At 44.8% G+C, this 16680-nt stretch overlaps 13 non-coding genes across 13 annotated transcripts; all 13 read right to left on the bottom strand.

Annotated features, from left to right (window-relative positions):
• Positions 1-476: 476 nt before the first annotated feature.
• Positions 477-548, bottom strand: TRNAE-CUC. The gene has a single exon. It is a non-coding gene; the product is annotated as a tRNA-Glu (tRNA).
• Positions 549-1298: 750 nt separating this feature from the next.
• On the bottom strand, positions 1299-1370 carry TRNAE-CUC. The gene has a single exon. It is a non-coding gene; the product is annotated as a tRNA-Glu (tRNA).
• A 750-nt stretch (positions 1371-2120) lies between these two features.
• TRNAE-CUC lies at positions 2121-2192 on the bottom strand. Its single transcript has one exon. It is a non-coding gene; the product is annotated as a tRNA-Glu (tRNA).
• A 751-nt stretch (positions 2193-2943) lies between these two features.
• On the bottom strand, positions 2944-3015 carry TRNAE-CUC. Its single transcript has one exon. It is a non-coding gene; the product is annotated as a tRNA-Glu (tRNA).
• Positions 3016-3765: 750 nt separating this feature from the next.
• On the bottom strand, positions 3766-3837 carry TRNAK-CUU. Its single transcript has one exon. It is a non-coding gene; the product is annotated as a tRNA-Lys (tRNA).
• A 1547-nt stretch (positions 3838-5384) lies between these two features.
• On the bottom strand, positions 5385-5456 carry TRNAE-CUC. The gene has a single exon. It is a non-coding gene; the product is annotated as a tRNA-Glu (tRNA).
• Positions 5457-6207: 751 nt separating this feature from the next.
• Positions 6208-6279, bottom strand: TRNAE-CUC. The gene has a single exon. It is a non-coding gene; the product is annotated as a tRNA-Glu (tRNA).
• A 751-nt stretch (positions 6280-7030) lies between these two features.
• Positions 7031-7102, bottom strand: TRNAE-CUC. The gene has a single exon. It is a non-coding gene; the product is annotated as a tRNA-Glu (tRNA).
• A 1547-nt stretch (positions 7103-8649) lies between these two features.
• TRNAE-CUC lies at positions 8650-8721 on the bottom strand. The gene has a single exon. It is a non-coding gene; the product is annotated as a tRNA-Glu (tRNA).
• Positions 8722-10294: 1573 nt separating this feature from the next.
• Positions 10295-10366, bottom strand: TRNAE-CUC. Its single transcript has one exon. It is a non-coding gene; the product is annotated as a tRNA-Glu (tRNA).
• A 752-nt stretch (positions 10367-11118) lies between these two features.
• Positions 11119-11190, bottom strand: TRNAE-CUC. The gene has a single exon. It is a non-coding gene; the product is annotated as a tRNA-Glu (tRNA).
• A 1547-nt stretch (positions 11191-12737) lies between these two features.
• On the bottom strand, positions 12738-12809 carry TRNAE-CUC. Its single transcript has one exon. It is a non-coding gene; the product is annotated as a tRNA-Glu (tRNA).
• Positions 12810-13561: 752 nt separating this feature from the next.
• On the bottom strand, positions 13562-13633 carry TRNAE-CUC. The gene has a single exon. It is a non-coding gene; the product is annotated as a tRNA-Glu (tRNA).
• Between the last annotated feature and the right edge of the window lie 3047 nt (positions 13634-16680).

Genomic DNA, 16680 nt, shown 5'->3' with positions numbered 1-16680 from the left:
TGTCTCTGAATGGGGTACCTAACCTGGGCCATGGCAGTGAGCGTGTTGGTTACTAGCCACTAGACAGCCAGGGTAGAAGATGTGCTCTCCTGTGAGATCCAAATTCAAGTCCATAGAAAAAGCTATGAAAAAGTGAAGTTGAAAGGGTAGGCCAAGAATGGAGCATTCTGTGTTTTTCTTCCTAAAAGTTTGCCAAACATTGATTCAGCACTTCACTGTTCAAGCAGAATGGAATACAACAGGGAAAGTGTTGGGCTGATTTCGAGTTGGGAAAACACCCTCCAGGCCAGCAAAATGGCAGAAACAATTGCAAAGACCTACATAGGCATTTATATTTACAAGGCCATTTTATGTGACTCTCACAGCAGTTTCATTACAGTTCCTTAAAGTGAATGTTGACGTCAGTGAAGCAGTATCAACAGGTGAAGATTTCAAAGTTGGCACTTCAAAACGAGTAAGCAAATAAAGATGCGCTTTTCCCTGACCGGGAATCGAACCCGGGCCACGGCGGTGAGAGCGCCGAATCCTAGCCACTAGACCACCAGGGAAGGGTTGTCACAAATAACACCTGAGAAGAGAAGCAAATGGAGTGTCTGAATGCCATCAGCTGAAAGCCATCGTCCACTAAGCGGTTGGAAAAAGGATAACATTTTTCCTCAAAATCCTTCACCAAGGCTTAGAATCAACTACAAGCTGCGGGAACTAAGGTAAGGTTGGTACGGATGTGCCACAAGTCCATCCCTTTGTTGAAATGTACAGCGTAATGCCGAGGAGCAGTTAAAGATCTAAAACGTTTAAGAGTCTGAGAAAATTACAAGCAAGGTGTCTCTGAATGGGGTACCTAACCTGGGCCATGGCAGTGAGCGTGTTGGTTACTAGCCACTAGACAGCCAGGGTAGAAGATGTGCTCTCCTGTGAGATCCAAATTCAAGTCCATAGAAAAAGCTATGAAAAAGTGAAGTTGAAAGGGTAGGCCAAGAATGGAGCATTCTGTGTTTTTCTTCCTAAAAGTTTGCCAAACATTGATTCAGCACTTCACTGTTCAAGCAGAATGGAATACAACAGGGAAAGTGTTGGGCTGATTTCGAGTTGGGAAAACACCCTCCAGGCCAGCAAAATGGCAGAAACAATTGCAAAGACCTACATAGGCATTTATATTTACAAGGCCATTTTATGTGACTCTCACAGCAGTTTCATTACAGTTCCTTAAAGTGAATGTTGACGTCAGTGAAGCAGTATCAACAGGTGAAGATTTCAAAGTTGGCACTTCAAAACGAGTAAGCAAATAAAGATGCGCTTTCCCTGACCGGGAATCGAACCCGGGCCGCGGCGGTGAGAGCGCCGAATCCTAGCCACTAGACCACCAGGGAAGGGTTGTCACAAATAACACCTGAGAAGAGAAGCAAATGAGTGTCTGAATGCCATCAGCTGAAAGCCATCGTCCACTAAGCGGTTGGAAAAAGGATAACATTTTTCCTCAAAATCCTTCACCAAGGCTTAGAATCAACTACAAGCTGCGGGAACTAAGGTAAGGTTGGTACGGATGTGCCACAAGTCCATCCCTTTGTTGAAATGTACAGCGTAATGCCGAGGAGCAGTTAAAGATCTAAAACGTTTAAGAGTCTGAGAAAATTACAAGCAAGGTGTCTCTGAATGGGGTACCTAACCTGGGCCATGGCAGTGAGCGTGTTGGTTACTAGCCACTAGACAGCCAGGGTAGAAGATGTGCTCTCCTGTGAGATCCAAATTCAAGTCCATAGAAAAAGCTATGAAAAAGTGAAGTTGAAAGGGTAGGCCAAGAATGGAGCATTCTGTGTTTTTCTTCCTAAAAGTTTGCCAAACATTGATTCAGCACTTCACTGTTCAAGCAGAATGGAATACAACAGGGAAAGTGTTGGGCTGATTTCGAGTTGGGAAAACACCCTCCAGGCCAGCAAAATGGCAGAAACAATTGCAAAGACCTACATAGGCATTTATATTTACAAGGCCATTTTATGTGACTCTCACAGCAGTTTCATTACAGTTCCTTAAAGTGAATGTTGACGTCAGTGAAGCAGTATCAACAGGTGAAGATTTCAAAGTTGGCACTTCAAAACGAGTAAGCAAATAAAGATGCGCTTTTCCCTGACCGGGAATCGAACCCGGGCCGCGGCGGTGAGAGCGCCGAATCCTAGCCACTAGACCACCAGGGAAGGGTTGTCACAAATAACACCTGAGAAGAGAAGCAAATGGAGTGTCTGAATGCCATCAGCTGAAAGCCATCGTCCACTAAGCGGTTGGAAAAAGGATAACATTTTTCCTCAAAATCCTTCACCAAGGCTTAGAATCAACTACAAGCTGCGGGAACTAAGGTAAGGTTGGTACGGATGTGCCACAAGTCCATCCCTTTGTTGAAATGTACAGCGTAATGCCGAGGAGCAGTTAAAGATCTAAAACGTTTAAGAGTCTGAGAAAATTACAAGCAAGGTGTCTCTGAATGGGGTACCTAACCTGGGCCATGGCAGTGAGCGTGTTGGTTACTAGCCACTAGACAGCCAGGGTAGAAGATGTGCTCTCCTGTGAGATCCAAATTCAAGTCCATAGAAAAAGCTATGAAAAAGTGAAGTTGAAAGGGTAGGCCAAGAATGGAGCATTCTGTGTTTTTCTTCCTAAAAGTTTGCCAAACATTGATTCAGCACTTCACTGTTCAAGCAGAATGGAATACAACAGGGAAAGTGTTGGGCTGATTTCGAGTTGGGAAAACACCCTCCAGGCCAGCAAAATGGCAGAAACAATTGCAAAGAGCTACATAGGCATTTATATTTACAAGGCCATTTTATGTGACTCTCACAGCAGTTTCATTACAGTTCCTTAAAGTGAATGTTGACGTCAGTGAAGCAGTATCAACAGGTGAAGATTTCAAAGTTGGCACTTCAAAACGAGTAAGCAAATAAAGATGCGCGTTTCCCTGACCGGGAATTAAACCCGGGCCACGGCGGTGAGAGCGCCGAATCCTAGCCACTAGACCATAAGGGAAGGGTTGTCACAAATAACACCTGAGAAGAGAAGCAAATGGAGTGTCTGAATGCCATCAGCTGAAAGCCATCGTCCACTAAGCGGTTGGAAAAAGGATAACATTTTTCCTCAAAATCCTTCACCAAGGCTTAGAATCAACTACAAGCTGCGGGAACTAAGGTAAGGTTGGTACGGATGTGCCAGAAGTCCATCCCTTTGTTGAAATGTACAGCGTAATGCTGAGGAGCAGTTAAAGATCTAAAACGTTTAAGAGTCTGAGAAAATTACAAGCAAGGTGTCTCTGAATGGGGTACCTAACCTGGGCCATGGCAGTGAGCGTGTTGGTTACTAGCCACTAGACAGCCAGGGTAGAAGATGTGCTCTCCTGTGAGATCCAAATTCAAGTCCATAGAAAAAGCTATGAAAAAGTGAAGTTGAAAGGGTAGGCCAAGAATGGAGCATTCTGTGTTTTTCTTCCTAAAAGTTTGCCAAACATTGATTCAGCACTTCACTGTTCAAGCAGAATGGAATACAACAGGGAAAGTGTTGGGCTGATTTCGAGTTGGGAAAACACCCTCCAGGCCAGCAAAATGGCAGAAACAATTGCAAAGACCTACATAGGCATTTATATTTACAAGGCCATTTTATGTGACTCTCACAACAGTTTCATTACAGTTCCTTAAAGTGAATGTTGACGTCAGTGAAGCAGTATCAACAGGTGAAGATTTCAAAGTTGGCACTTCAAAACGAGTAAGCAAATAAATATGCGCTTTCCCTGACCGGGAATCGAACCCGGGCAGTGGCGGTAAGAGCGCCGAATCCTAGCCACTAGACCACCAGGGAAGGGTTGTCACAAATAACACCTGAGAAGAGAAGCAAATAAAGTGTCTGAATGCCATCAGCTGAAAGCCATCGTCCACTAAGCGGTTGGAAAAAGGATAACATTTTTCCTCAAAATCCTTCACCAAGGCTTAGAATCAACTACAAGCTGCGGGAACTAAGGTAAGGTTGGTACGGATGTGCCACAAGTCCATCCCTTTGTTGAAATGTACAGCGTAATGCCGAGGAGCAGTTAAAGATCTAAAACGTTTAAGAGTCTGAGAAAATTACAAGCAAGGTGTCTCTGAATGGGGTACCTAACCTGGGCCATGGCAGTGAGCGTGTTGGTTACTAGCCACTAGACAGCCAGGGTAGAAGATGTGCTCTCCTGTGAGATCCAAATTCAAGTCCATAGAAAAAGCTATGAAAATGTGAAGTTGAAAGGGTAGGCCAAGAATGGAGCATTCTGTGTTTTTCTTCCTAAAAGTTTGTCAAACATTGATTCAGCACTTCACTGTTCAAGCAGAATGGAATATAACAGGGAAAGTGTTGGGCTGATTTCGAGTTGGGAAAACACCCTCCAGGCCAGCAAAATGGCAGAAACAATTGCAAAGACCTACATAGGCATTTATATTTACAAGGCCATTTTATGTGACTCTCACAGCAGTTTCATTACAGTTCCTTAAAGTGAATGTTGACGTCAGTGAAGCAGTATCAACAGGTGAAGATTTCAAAGTTGGCACTTCAAAACGAGTAAGCAAATAAAGATGCGCTTTTCCCTGACCAGAGCGCCGAATCCTAGCCACTAGACCACCAGGGAAGGGTTGTCACAAATAACACCTGAGAAGAGAAGCAAATGGAGTGTCTGAATGCCATCAGCTGAAAGCCATCGTCCACTAAGCGGTTGGAAAAAGGACAACATTTTTCCTCAAAATCCTTCACCAAGGCTTAGAATCAACTACAAGCTGCGGGAACTAAGGTAAGGTTGGTACGGATGTGCCACAAGTCCATCTCTTTGTTGAAATGTACAGCGTAATGCCGAGGAGCAGTTAAAGATCTAAAACGTTTAAGAGTCTGAGAAAATTACAAGCAAGGTGTCTCTGAATGGGGTACCTAACCTGGGCCATGGCAGTGAGCGTGTTGGTTACTAGCCACTAGACAGCCAGGGTAGAAGATGTGCTCTCCTGTGAGATCCAAATTCAAGTCCATAGAAAAAGCTATGAAAAAGTGAAGTTGAAAGGGTAGGCCAAGAATGGAGCATTCTGTGTTTTTCTTCCTAAAAGTTTGCCAAACATTGATTCAGCACTTCACTGTTCAAGCAGAATGGAATACAACAGGGAAAGTGTTGGGCTGATTTCGAGTTGGGAAAACACCCTCCAGGCCAGCAAAATGGCAGAAACAATTGCAAAGAGCTACATAGGCATTTATATTTACAAGGCCATTTTATGTGACTCTCACAGCAGTTTCATTACAGTTCCTTAAAGTGAATGTTGACGTCAGTGAAGCAGTATCAACAGGTGAAGATTTCAAAGTTGGCACTTCAAAACGAGTAAGCAAATAAAGATGCGCTTTTCCCTGACCGGGAATCGAACCCGGGCCGCGGCAGTGAGAGCGCCGAATCCTAGCCACTAGACCACCAGGGAAGGGTTGTCACAAATAACACCTGAGAAGAGAAGCAAATGGAGTGTCTGAATGCCATCAGCTGAAAGCCATCGTCCACTAAGCGGTTGGAAAAAGGATAACATTTTTCCTCAAAATCCTTCACCAAGGCTTAGAATCAACTACAAGCTGCGGGAACTAAGGTAAGGTTGGTACGGATGTGCCACAAGTCCATCCCTTTGTTGAAATGTACAGCGTAATGCCGAGGAGCAGTTAAAGATCTAAAACGTTTAAGAGTCTGAGAAAATTACAAGCAAGGTGTCTCTGAATGGGGTACCTAACCTGGGCCATGGCAGTGAGCGTGTTGGTTACTAGCCACTAGACAGCCAGGGTAGAAGATGTGCTCTCCTGTGAGATCCAAATTCAAGTCCATAGAAAAAGCTATGAAAAAGTGAAGTTGAAAGGGTAGGCCAAGAATGGAGCATTCTGTGTTTTTCTTCCTAAAAGTTTGCCAAACATTGATTCAGCACTTCACTGTTCAAGCAGAATGGAATACAACAGGGAAAGTGTTGGGCTGATTTCGAGTTGGGAAAACACCCTCCAGGCCAGCAAAATGGCAGAAACAATTGCAAAGACCTACATAGGCATTTATATTTACAAGGCCATTTTATGTGACTCTCACAGCAGTTTCATTACAGTTCCTTAAAGTGAATGTTGACGTCAGTGAAGCAGTATCAACAGGTGAAGATTTCAAAGTTGGCACTTCAAAACGAGTAAGCAAATAAAGATGCGCGTTTCCCTGACCGGGAATTAAACCCGGGCCACGGCGGTGAGAGCGCCGAATCCTAGCCACTAGACCATAAGGGAAGGGTTGTCACAAATAACACCTGAGAAGAGAAGCAAATGGAGTGTCTGAATGCCATCAGCTGAAAGCCATCGTCCACTAAGCGGTTGGAAAAAGGATAACATTTTTCCTCAAAATCCTTCACCAAGGCTTAGAATCAACTACAAGCTGCGGGAACTAAGGTAAGGTTGGTACGGATGTGCCACAAGTCCATCCCTTTGTTGAAATGTACAGCGTAATGCCGAGGAGCAGTTAAAGATCTAAAACGTTTAAGAGTCTGAGAAAATTACAAGCAAGGTGTCTCTGAATGGGGTACCTAACCTGGGCCATGGCAGTGAGCGTGTTGGTTACTAGCCACTAGACAGCCAGGGTAGAAGATGTGCTCTCCTGTGAGATCCAAATTCAAGTCCATAGAAAAAGCTATGAAAAAGTGAAGTTGAAAGGGTAGGCCAAGAATGGAGCATTCTGTGTTTTTCTTCCTAAAAGTTTGCCAAACATTGATTCAGCACTTCACTGTTCAAGCAGAATGGAATACAACAGGGAAAGTGTTGGGCTGATTTCGAGTTGGGAAAACACCCTCCAGGCCAGCAAAATGGCAGAAACAATTGCAAAGACCTACATAGGCATTTATATTTACAAGGCCATTTTATGTGACTCTCACAACAGTTTCATTACAGTTCCTTAAAGTGAATGTTGACGTCAGTGAAGCAGTATCAACAGGTGAAGATTTCAAAGTTGGCACTTCAAAACGAGTAAGCAAATAAATATGCGCTTTTCCCTGACCGGGAATCGAACCCGGGCAGTGGCGGTGAGAGCGCCGAATCCTAGCCACTAGACCACCAGGGAAGGGTTGTCACAAATAACACCTGAGAAGAGAAGCAAATGGAGTGTCTGAATGCCATCAGCTGAAAGCCATCGTCCACTAAGCGGTTGGAAAAAGGATAACATTTTTCCTCAAAATCCTTCACCAAGGCTTAGAATCAACTACAAGCTGCGGGAACTAAGGTAAGGTTGGTACGGATGTGCCACAAGTCCATCCCTTTGTTGAAATGTACAGCGTAATGCCGAGGAGCAGTTAAAGATCTAAAACGTTTAAGAGTCTGAGAAAATTACAAGCAAGGTGTCTCTGAATGGGGTACCTAACCTGGGCCATGGCAGTGAGCGTGTTGGTTACTAGCCACTAGACAGCCAGGGTAGAAGATGTGCTCTCCTGTGAGATCCAAATTCAAGTCCATAGAAAAAGCTATGAAAATGTGAAGTTGAAAGGGTAGGCCAAGAATGGAGCATTCTGTGTTTTTCTTCCTAAAAGTTTGTCAAACATTGATTCAGCACTTCACTGTTCAAGCAGAATGGAATATAACAGGGAAAGTGTTGGGCTGATTTCGAGTTGGGAAAACACCCTCCAGGCCAGCAAAATGGCAGAAACAATTGCAAAGACCTACATAGGCATTTATATTTACAAGGCCATTTTATGTGACTCTCACAGCAGTTTCATTACAGTTCCTTAAAGTGAATGTTGACGTCAGTGAAGCAGTATCAACAGGTGAAGATTTCAAAGTTGGCACTTCAAAACGAGTAAGCAAATAAAGATGCGCTTTTCCCTGACCAGAGCGCCGAATCCTAGCCACTAGACCACCAGGGAAGGGTTGTCACAAATAACACCTGAGAAGAGAAGCAAATGGAGTGTCTGAATGCCATCAGCTGAAAGCCATCGTCCACTAAGCGGTTGGAAAAAGGACAACATTTTTCCTCAAAATCCTTCACCAAGGCTTAGAATCAACTACAAGCTGCGGGAACTAAGGTAAGGTTGGTACGGATGTGCCACAAGTCCATCTCTTTGTTGAAATGTACAGCGTAATGCCGAGGAGCAGTTAAAGATCTAAAACGTTTAAGAGTCTGAGAAAATTACAAGCAAGGTGTCTCTGAATGGGGTACCTAACCTGGGCCATGGCAGTGAGCGTGTTGGTTACTAGCCACTAGACAGCCAGGGTAGAAGATGTGCTCTCCTGTGAGATCCAAATTCAAGTCCATAGAAAAAGCTATGAAAAAGTGAAGTTGAAAGGGTAGGCCAAGAATGGAGCATTCTGTGTTTTTCTTCCTAAAAGTTTGCCAAACATTGATTCAGCACTTCACTGTTCAAGCAGAATGGAATACAACAGGGAAAGTGTTGGGCTGATTTCGAGTTGGGAAAACACCCTCCAGGCCAGCAAAATGGCAGAAACAATTGCAAAGAGCTACATAGGCATTTATATTTACAAGGCCATTTTATGTGACTCTCACAGCAGTTTCATTACAGTTCCTTAAAGTGAATGTTGACGTCAGTGAAGCAGTATCAACAGGTGAAGATTTCAAAGTTGGCACTTCAAAACGAGTAAGCAAATAAAGAAGCGCTTTTCCCTGACCGGGAATCGAACCCGGGCCGCGGCGGTGAGAGCGCCTAATCCTAGCCACTAGACCACCAGGGAAGGGTTGTCACAAATAACACCTGAGAAGAGAAGCAAATGGAGTGTCTGAATGCCATCAGCTGAAAGCCATCGTCCACTAAGCGGTTGGAAAAAGGACAACATTTTTCCTCAAAATCCTTCACCAAGGCTTAGAATCAACTACAAGCTGCGGGAACTAAGGTAAGGTTGGTACGGATGTGCCACAAGTCCATCCCTTTGTTGAAATGTACAGCGTAATGCCGAGGAGCAGTTAAAGATCTAAAACGTTTAAGAGTCTGAGAAAATTACAAGCAAGGTGTCTCTGAATGGGATACCTAACCTGGGCCATGGCAGTGAGCGTGTTGGTTACTAGCCACTAGACAGCCAGGGTAGAAGATGTGCTCTCCTGTGAGATCCAAATTCAAGTCCATAGAAAAAGCTATGAAAAAGTGAAGTTGAAAGGGTAGGCCAAGAATGGAGCATTCTGTGTTTTTCTTCCTAAAAGTTTGCCAAACATTGATTCAGCACTTCACTGTTCAAGCAGAATGGAATACAACAGGGAAAGTGTTGGGCTGATTTCGAGTTGGGAAAACACCCTCCAGGCCAGCAAAATGGCAGAAACAATTGCAAAGACCTACATAGGCATTTATATTTACAAGGCCATTTTATGTGACTCTCACAGCAGTTTCATTACAGTTCCTTAAAGTGAATGTTGACGTCAGTGAAGCAGTATCAACAGGTGAAGATTTCAAAGTTGGCACTTCAAAACGAGTAAGCAAATAAAGATGCGCGTTTCCCTGACAGGGAATTAAACCCGGGCCACGGCGGTGAGAGCGCCGAATCCTAGCCACTAGACCATAAGGGAAGGGTTGTCACAAATAACACCTGAGAAGAGAAGCAAATGGAGTGTCTGAATGCCATCAGCTGAAAGCCATCGTCCACTAAGCGGTTGTAAAAAGGATAACATTTTTCCTCAAAATCCTTCACCAAGGCTTAGAATCCACTACAAGCTGCGGGAACTAAGGTAAGGTTGGTACGGATGTGCCACAAGTCCATCCCTTTGTTGAAATGTACAGCGTAATGCCGAGGAGCAGTTAAAGATCTAAAACGTTTAAGAGTCTGAGAAAATTACAAGCAAGGTGTCTCTGAATGGGGTACCTAACCTGGGCCATGGCAGTGAGCGTGTTGGTTACTAGCCACTAGACAGCCAGGGTAGAAGATGTGCTCTCCTGTGAGATCCAAATTCAAGTCCATAGAAAAAGCTATGAAAAAGTGAAGTTGAAAGGGTAGGCCAAGAATGGAGCATTCTGTGTTTTTCTTCCTAAAAGTTTGCCAAACATTGATTCAGCACTTCACTGTTCAAGCAGAATGGAATACAACAGGGAAAGTGTTGGGCTGATTTCGAGTTGGGAAAACACCCTCCAGGCCAGCAAAATGGCAGAAACAATTGCAAAGACCTACATAGGCATTTATATTTACAAGGCCATTTTATGTGACTCTCACAGCAGTTTCATTACAGTTCCTTAAAGTGAATGTTGACGTCAGTGAAGCAGTATCAACAGGTGAAGATTTCAAAGTTGGCACTTCAAAACGAGTAAGCAAATAAAGATGCGCTTTCCCTGACCGGGAATCGAACCCGGGCCGCGGCAGTGAGAGCGCCGAATCCTAGCCACTAGACCACCAGGGAAGGGTTGTCACAAATAACACCTGAGAAGAGAAGCAAATGGAGTGTCTGAATGCCATCAGCTGAAAGCCATCGTCCACTAAGCGGTTGGAAAAAGGATACAATTTTTCCTCAAAATCCTTCACCAAGGCTTAGAATCAACTACAAGCTGCGGGAACTAAGGTAAGGTTGGTACGGATGTGCCACAAGTCCATCCCTTTGTTGAAATGTACAGCGTAATGCCGAGGAGCAGTTAAAGATCTAAAACGTTTAAGAGTCTGAGAAAATTTACAAGCAAGGTGTCTCTGAATGGGGTACCTAACCTGGGCCATGGTAGTGAGCATGTTGGTTACTAGCCACTAGACAGCCAGGGTAGAAGATGTGCTCTCCTGTGAGATCCAAATTCAAGTCCATAGAAAAAGCTATGAAAAAGTGAAGTTAAAAGGGTAGGCCAAGAATGGAGCATTCTGTGTTTTTCTTCCTAAAAGTTTGCCAAACATTGATTCAGCACTTCACTGTTCAAGCAGAATGGAATACAACAGGGAAAGTGTTGGGCTGATTTCGAGTTGGGAAAACACCCTCCAGGCCAGCAAAATGGCAGAAACAATTGCAAAGACCTACATAGGCATTTATATTTACAAGGCCATTTTATGTGACTCTCACAACAGTTTCATTACAGTTCCTTAAAGTGAATGTTGACGTCAGTGAAGCAGTATCAACAGGTGAAGATTTCAAAGTTGGCACTTCAAAACGAGTAAGCAAATAAATATGCGCTTTTCCCTGACCGGGAATCGAACCCGGGCAGTGGCGGTGAGAGCGCCGAATCCTAGCCACTAGACCACCAGGGAAGGGTTGTCACAAATAACACCTGAGAAGAGAAGCAAATAAAGTGTCTGAATGCCATCAGCTGAAAGCCATCGTCCACTAAGCGGTTGGAAAAAGGATAACATTTTTCCTCAAAATCCTTCACCAAGGCTTAGAATCAACTACAAGCTGCGGGAACTAAGGTAAGGTTGGTACGGATGTGCCACAAGTCCATCCCTTTGTTGAAATGTACAGCGTAATGCCGAGGAGCAGTTAAAGATCTAAAACGTTTAAGAGTCTGAGAAAATTACAAGCAAGGTGTCTCTGAATGGGGTACCTAACCTGGGCCATGGCAGTGAGCGTGTTGGTTACTAGCCACTAGACAGCCAGGGTAGAAGATGTGCTCTCCTGTGAGATCCAAATTCAAGTCCATAGAAAAAGCTATGAAAATGTGAAGTTGAAAGGGTAGGCCAAGAATGCAGCATTCTGTGTTTTTCTTCCTAAAAGTTTGTCAAACATTGATTCAGCACTTCACTGTTCAAGCAGAATGGAATATAACAGGGAAAGTGTTGGGCTGATTTCGAGTTGGGAAAACACCCTCCAGGCCAGCAAAATGGCAGAAACAATTGCAAAGACCTACATAGGCATTTATATTTACAAGGCCATTTTATGTGACTCTCACAGCAGTTTCATTACAGTTCCTTAAAGTGAATGTTGACGTCAGTGAAGCAGTATCAACAGGTGAAGATTTCAAAGTTGGCACTTCAAAACGAGTAAGCAAATAAAGATGCGCTTTTCCCTGACTAGAACGCCGAATCCTAGCCACTAGACCACCAGGGAAGGGTTGTCACAAATAACACCTGAGAAGAGAAGCAAATGGAGTGTCTGAATGCCATCAGCTGAAAGCCATCGTCCACTAAGCGGTTGGAAAAAGGACAACATTTTTCCTCAAAATCCTTCACCAAGGCTTAGAATCAACTACAAGCTGCGGGAACTAAGGTAAGGTTGGTACGGATGTGCCACAAGTCCATCTCTTTGTTGAAATGTACAGCGTAATGCCGAGGAGCAGTTAAAGATCTAAAACGTTTAAGAGTCTGAGAAAATTACAAGCAAGGTGTCTCTGAATGGGGTACCTAACCTAGGCCATGGCAGTGAGCGTGTTGGTTACTAGCCACTAGACAGCCAGGGTAGAAGATGTGCTCTCCTGTGAGATCCAAATTCAAGTCCATAGAAAAAGCTATGAAAAAGTGAAGTTGAAAGGGTAGGCCAAGAATGGAGCATTCTGTGTTTTTCTTCCTAAAAGTTTGCCAAACATTGATTCAGCACTTCACTGTTCAAGCAGAATGGAATACAACAGGGAAAGTGTTGGGCTGATTTCGAGTTGGGAAAACACCCTCCAGGCCAGCAAAATGGCAGAAACAATTGCAAAGAGCTACATAGGCATTTATATTTACAAGGCCATTTTATGTGACTCTCACAGCAGTTTCATTACAGTTCCTTAAAGTGAATGTTGACGTCAGTGAAGCAGTATCAACAGGTGAAGATTTCAAAGTTGGCACTTCAAAACGAGTAAGCAAATAAAGAAGCGCTTTTCCCTGACCGGGAATCGAACCCGGGCCGCGGCGGTGAGAGCGCCGAATCCTAGCCACTAGACCACCAGGGAAGGGTTGTCACAAATAACACCTGAGAAGAGAAGCAAATGGAGTGTCTGAATGCCATCAGCTGAAAGCCATCGTCCACTAAGCGGTTGGAAAAAGGATAACATTTTTCCTCAAAATCCTTCACCAAGGCTTAGAATCAACTACAAGCTGCGGGAACTAAGGTAAGGTTGGTACGGATGTGCCACAAGTCCATCCCTTTGTTGAAATGTACAGCGTAATGCCGAGGAGCAGTTAAAGATCTAAAACGTTTAAGAGTCTGAGAAAATTTACAAGCAAGGTGTCTCTGAATGGGGTACCTAACCTGGGCCATGGCAGTGAGCGTGTTGGTTACTAGCCACTAGACAGCCAGGGTAGAAGATGTGCTCTCCTGTGAGATCCAAATTCAAGTCCATAGAAAAAGCTATGAAAAAGTGAAGTTGAAAGGGTAGGCCAAGAATGGAGCATTCTGTGTTTTTCTTCCTAAAAGTTTGCCAAACATTGATTCAGCACTTCACTGTTCAAGCAGAATGGAATACAACAGGGAAAGTGTTGGGCTGATTTCGAGTTGGGAAAACACCCTCCAGGCCAGCAAAATGGCAGAAACAATTGCAAAGAGCTACATAGGCATTTATATTTACAAGGCCATTTTATGTGACTCTCACAGCAGTTTCATTACAGTTCCTTAAAGTGAATGTTGACGTCAGTGAAGCAGTATCAACAGGTGAAGATTTCAAAGTTGGCACTTCAAAACGACTAAGCAAATAAAGATGCGCTTTTCCCTGACCGGGAATCGAACCCGGGCCGCGGCAGTGAGAGCGCCGAATCCTAGCCACTAGACCACCAGGGAAGGGTTGTCACAAATAACACCTGAGAAGAGAAGCAAATGGAGTGTCTGAATGCCATCAGCTGAAAGCCATCGTCCACTAAGCGGTTGGAAAAAGGATACAATTTTTCCTCAAAATCCTTCACCAAGGCTTAGAATCAACTACAAGCTGCGGGAACTAAGGTAAGGTTGGTACGGATGTGCCACAAGTCCATCCCTTTGTTGAAATGTACAGCGTAATGCCGAGGAGCAGTTAAAGATCTAAAACGTTTAAGAGTCTGAGAAAATTACAAGCAAGGTGTCTCTGAATGGGGTACCTAACCTGGGCCATGGCAGTGAGCGTGTTGGTTACTAGCCACTAGACAGCCAGGGTAGAAGATGTGCTCTCCTGTGAGATCCAAATTCAAGTCCATAGAAAAAGCTATGAAAAAGTGAAGTTGAAAGGGTAGGCCAAGAATGGAGCATTCTGTGTTTTTCTTCCTAAAAGTTTGCCAAACATTGATTCAGCACTTCACTGTTCAAGCAGAATGGAATACAACAGGGAAAGTGTTGGGCTGATTTCGAGTTGGGAAAACACCCTCCAGGCCAGCAAAATGGCAGAAACAATTGCAAAGACCTACATAGGCATTTATATTTACAAGGCCATTTTATGTGACTCTCACAACAGTTTCATTACAGTTCCTTAACCACCTCCGGACCGCCTAACGCAGGATCGCGTTCCGGAGGTGGCAGCGCTGCGCACAGTCACGCATATACGCGTCATCTCGCGAGACGCGAGATTTCCTGTGAACGCGCGCACACAGGCGCGCGCGCTCACAGGAACGGAAGGTAAGAGAGTTGATCTCCAGCCTGCCAGCGGCGATCGTTCGCTGGCAGGCTGGAGATGTGTTTTTTTTAACCCCTAACAGGTATATTAGACGCTGTTTTGATAACAGCGTCTAATATACCTGCTACCTGGTCCTCTGGTGGTCCCCTTTGTTTGGATCGACCACCAGAGGACACAGGTAGCTCAGTAAAGTAGCACCAAGCACCACTACACTACACTACACCCCCCCCCCCGTCACTTATTAACCCCTTATTAGCCCCTGATCACCCCTAATCACCCCTGATCACCCCATATAGACTCCCTGATCACCCCCCTGTCATTGATTACCCCCCTGTCATTGATCAACCCCCTGTAAAGCTCCATTCAGACGTCCGCATGATTTTTACGGATCCACTGATAGATGGATCGGATCCGCAAAACGCATCCGGACGTCTGAATGAAGCCTTACAGGGGCGTGATCAATGACTGTGGTGATCACCCCATATAGACTCCCTGATCACCCCCCTGTCATTGATTACCCCCCTGTCATTGATTACCCCCCTGTAAAGCTCCATTCAGATGTCCGCATGATTTTTACGGATGCACTGATACATGGATCGGATCCGCAAAACGCATCCGGTCGTCTGAATGAAGCCTTACAGGGGCATGATCAATGACTGTGGTGATCACCCCATATAGACTCCCTCATCACCCCCCTGTCATTGATCACCCCCCTGTCATTGATTACCCCCCTGTAAAGCTCCATTCAGATGTCCGCATGATTTTTACGGATGCACTGATAGATGGATCCGATCCGCAAAACGCATCCGGACGTCTGAATGAAGCCTTACAGGGGCATGATCAATGACTGTGGTGATCACCCCATATAGACTCCCTGATCACCCCCCTGTCATTGATTACCCCCCTGTCATTGATTACCCCCCTGTAAAGCTCCATTCAGATGTCCGCATGATTTTTACGGATGCACTGATAGATGGATCGGATCCGCAAAACGCATCCGGACGTCTGAATGAAGCCTTACAGGGGCATGATCAATGACTGTGGTGATCACCCCATATAGACTCCCTGATCACCCCCCTGTAAAGCTCCATTCAGATGTCCGCATGATTTTTACGGATGCACTGATACATGGATCGGATCCGCAAAACGCATCCGGTCGTCTGAATGAAGCCTTACAGGGGCATGATCAATGACTGTGGTGATCACCCCCCTGTCATTGATTACCCCCCTGTAAAGCTCCATTCAGATGTCCGCATGATTTTTACGGATGCACTGATAGATGGATCCGATCCGCAAAACGCATCCGGACGTCTGAATGAAGCCTTACAGGGGCATGATCAATGACTGTGGTGATCACCCCATATAGACTCCCTGATCACCCCCCTGTCATTGATCACCCCCCTGTCATTGATTACCCCCCTGTAAAGCTCCATTCAGATGTCCGCATGATTTTTACGGATGCACTGATAGATGGATCGGATCCGCAAAACGCATCCGGACGTCTGAATGAAGCCTTACAGGGGCGTGATCAATGACTGTGGTTATCACCCCATATAGACTCCCTGATCACCCCCCCTGTCATTGATCACCCCCCTGTCATTGATCACCCCCCTGTCATTGATCACCCCCCTGTCATTGATCACCCCCCTGTCATTGATCACCCCCCTGTCATTGATCACCCCCCTGTAAGGCTCCATTCAGATATTTTTTTGGCCCAAGTTAGCGGAATTTTTATTTTTTTTTCTTACAAAGTCTCATATTCCACTAACTTGTGTCAAAAAATAAAATCTCACATGAACTCACCATACCCCTCACGGAATCCAAATGCGTAAAATTTTTTAGACATTTATATTCCAGACTTCTTCTCACGCTTTAGGGCCCCTAGAATGCCAGGGCAGTATAAATACCCCACATGTGACCCCATTTCGGAAAGAAGACACCCCCAGGTATTCCGTGAGGGGCATATTGAGTCCATGAAAGATTGAAATTTTTGTCCCAAGTTAGCGGAACGGGAGACTTTGTGAGAAAAAAATTAAAAATATCAATTTCCGCTAACTTGTGCCAAAAAAAAAAAATTTCTATGAACTCGCCATGCCCCTCATTGAATACCTTGGGGGGTCTTCTTTCCAAAATGGGGTCACATGTGGGGTATTTATACTGCCCTGGCATTCTAGGGGCCCCAAAGCGTGAGAAGAAGTCTGGTATCCAAATGTCTAAAAATGCCCTCCTAAAAGGAATTTGGGCA

Source organism: Bufo bufo, unplaced genomic scaffold (genome assembly GCF_905171765.1).
Source record: "Bufo bufo unplaced genomic scaffold, aBufBuf1.1, whole genome shotgun sequence".
Lineage (NCBI taxonomy): Eukaryota > Metazoa > Chordata > Amphibia > Anura > Bufonidae > Bufo > Bufo bufo.
Note: the sequence above shows the minus strand (reverse complement) of the source record. Positions and strands in the feature narration are given on the sequence as shown.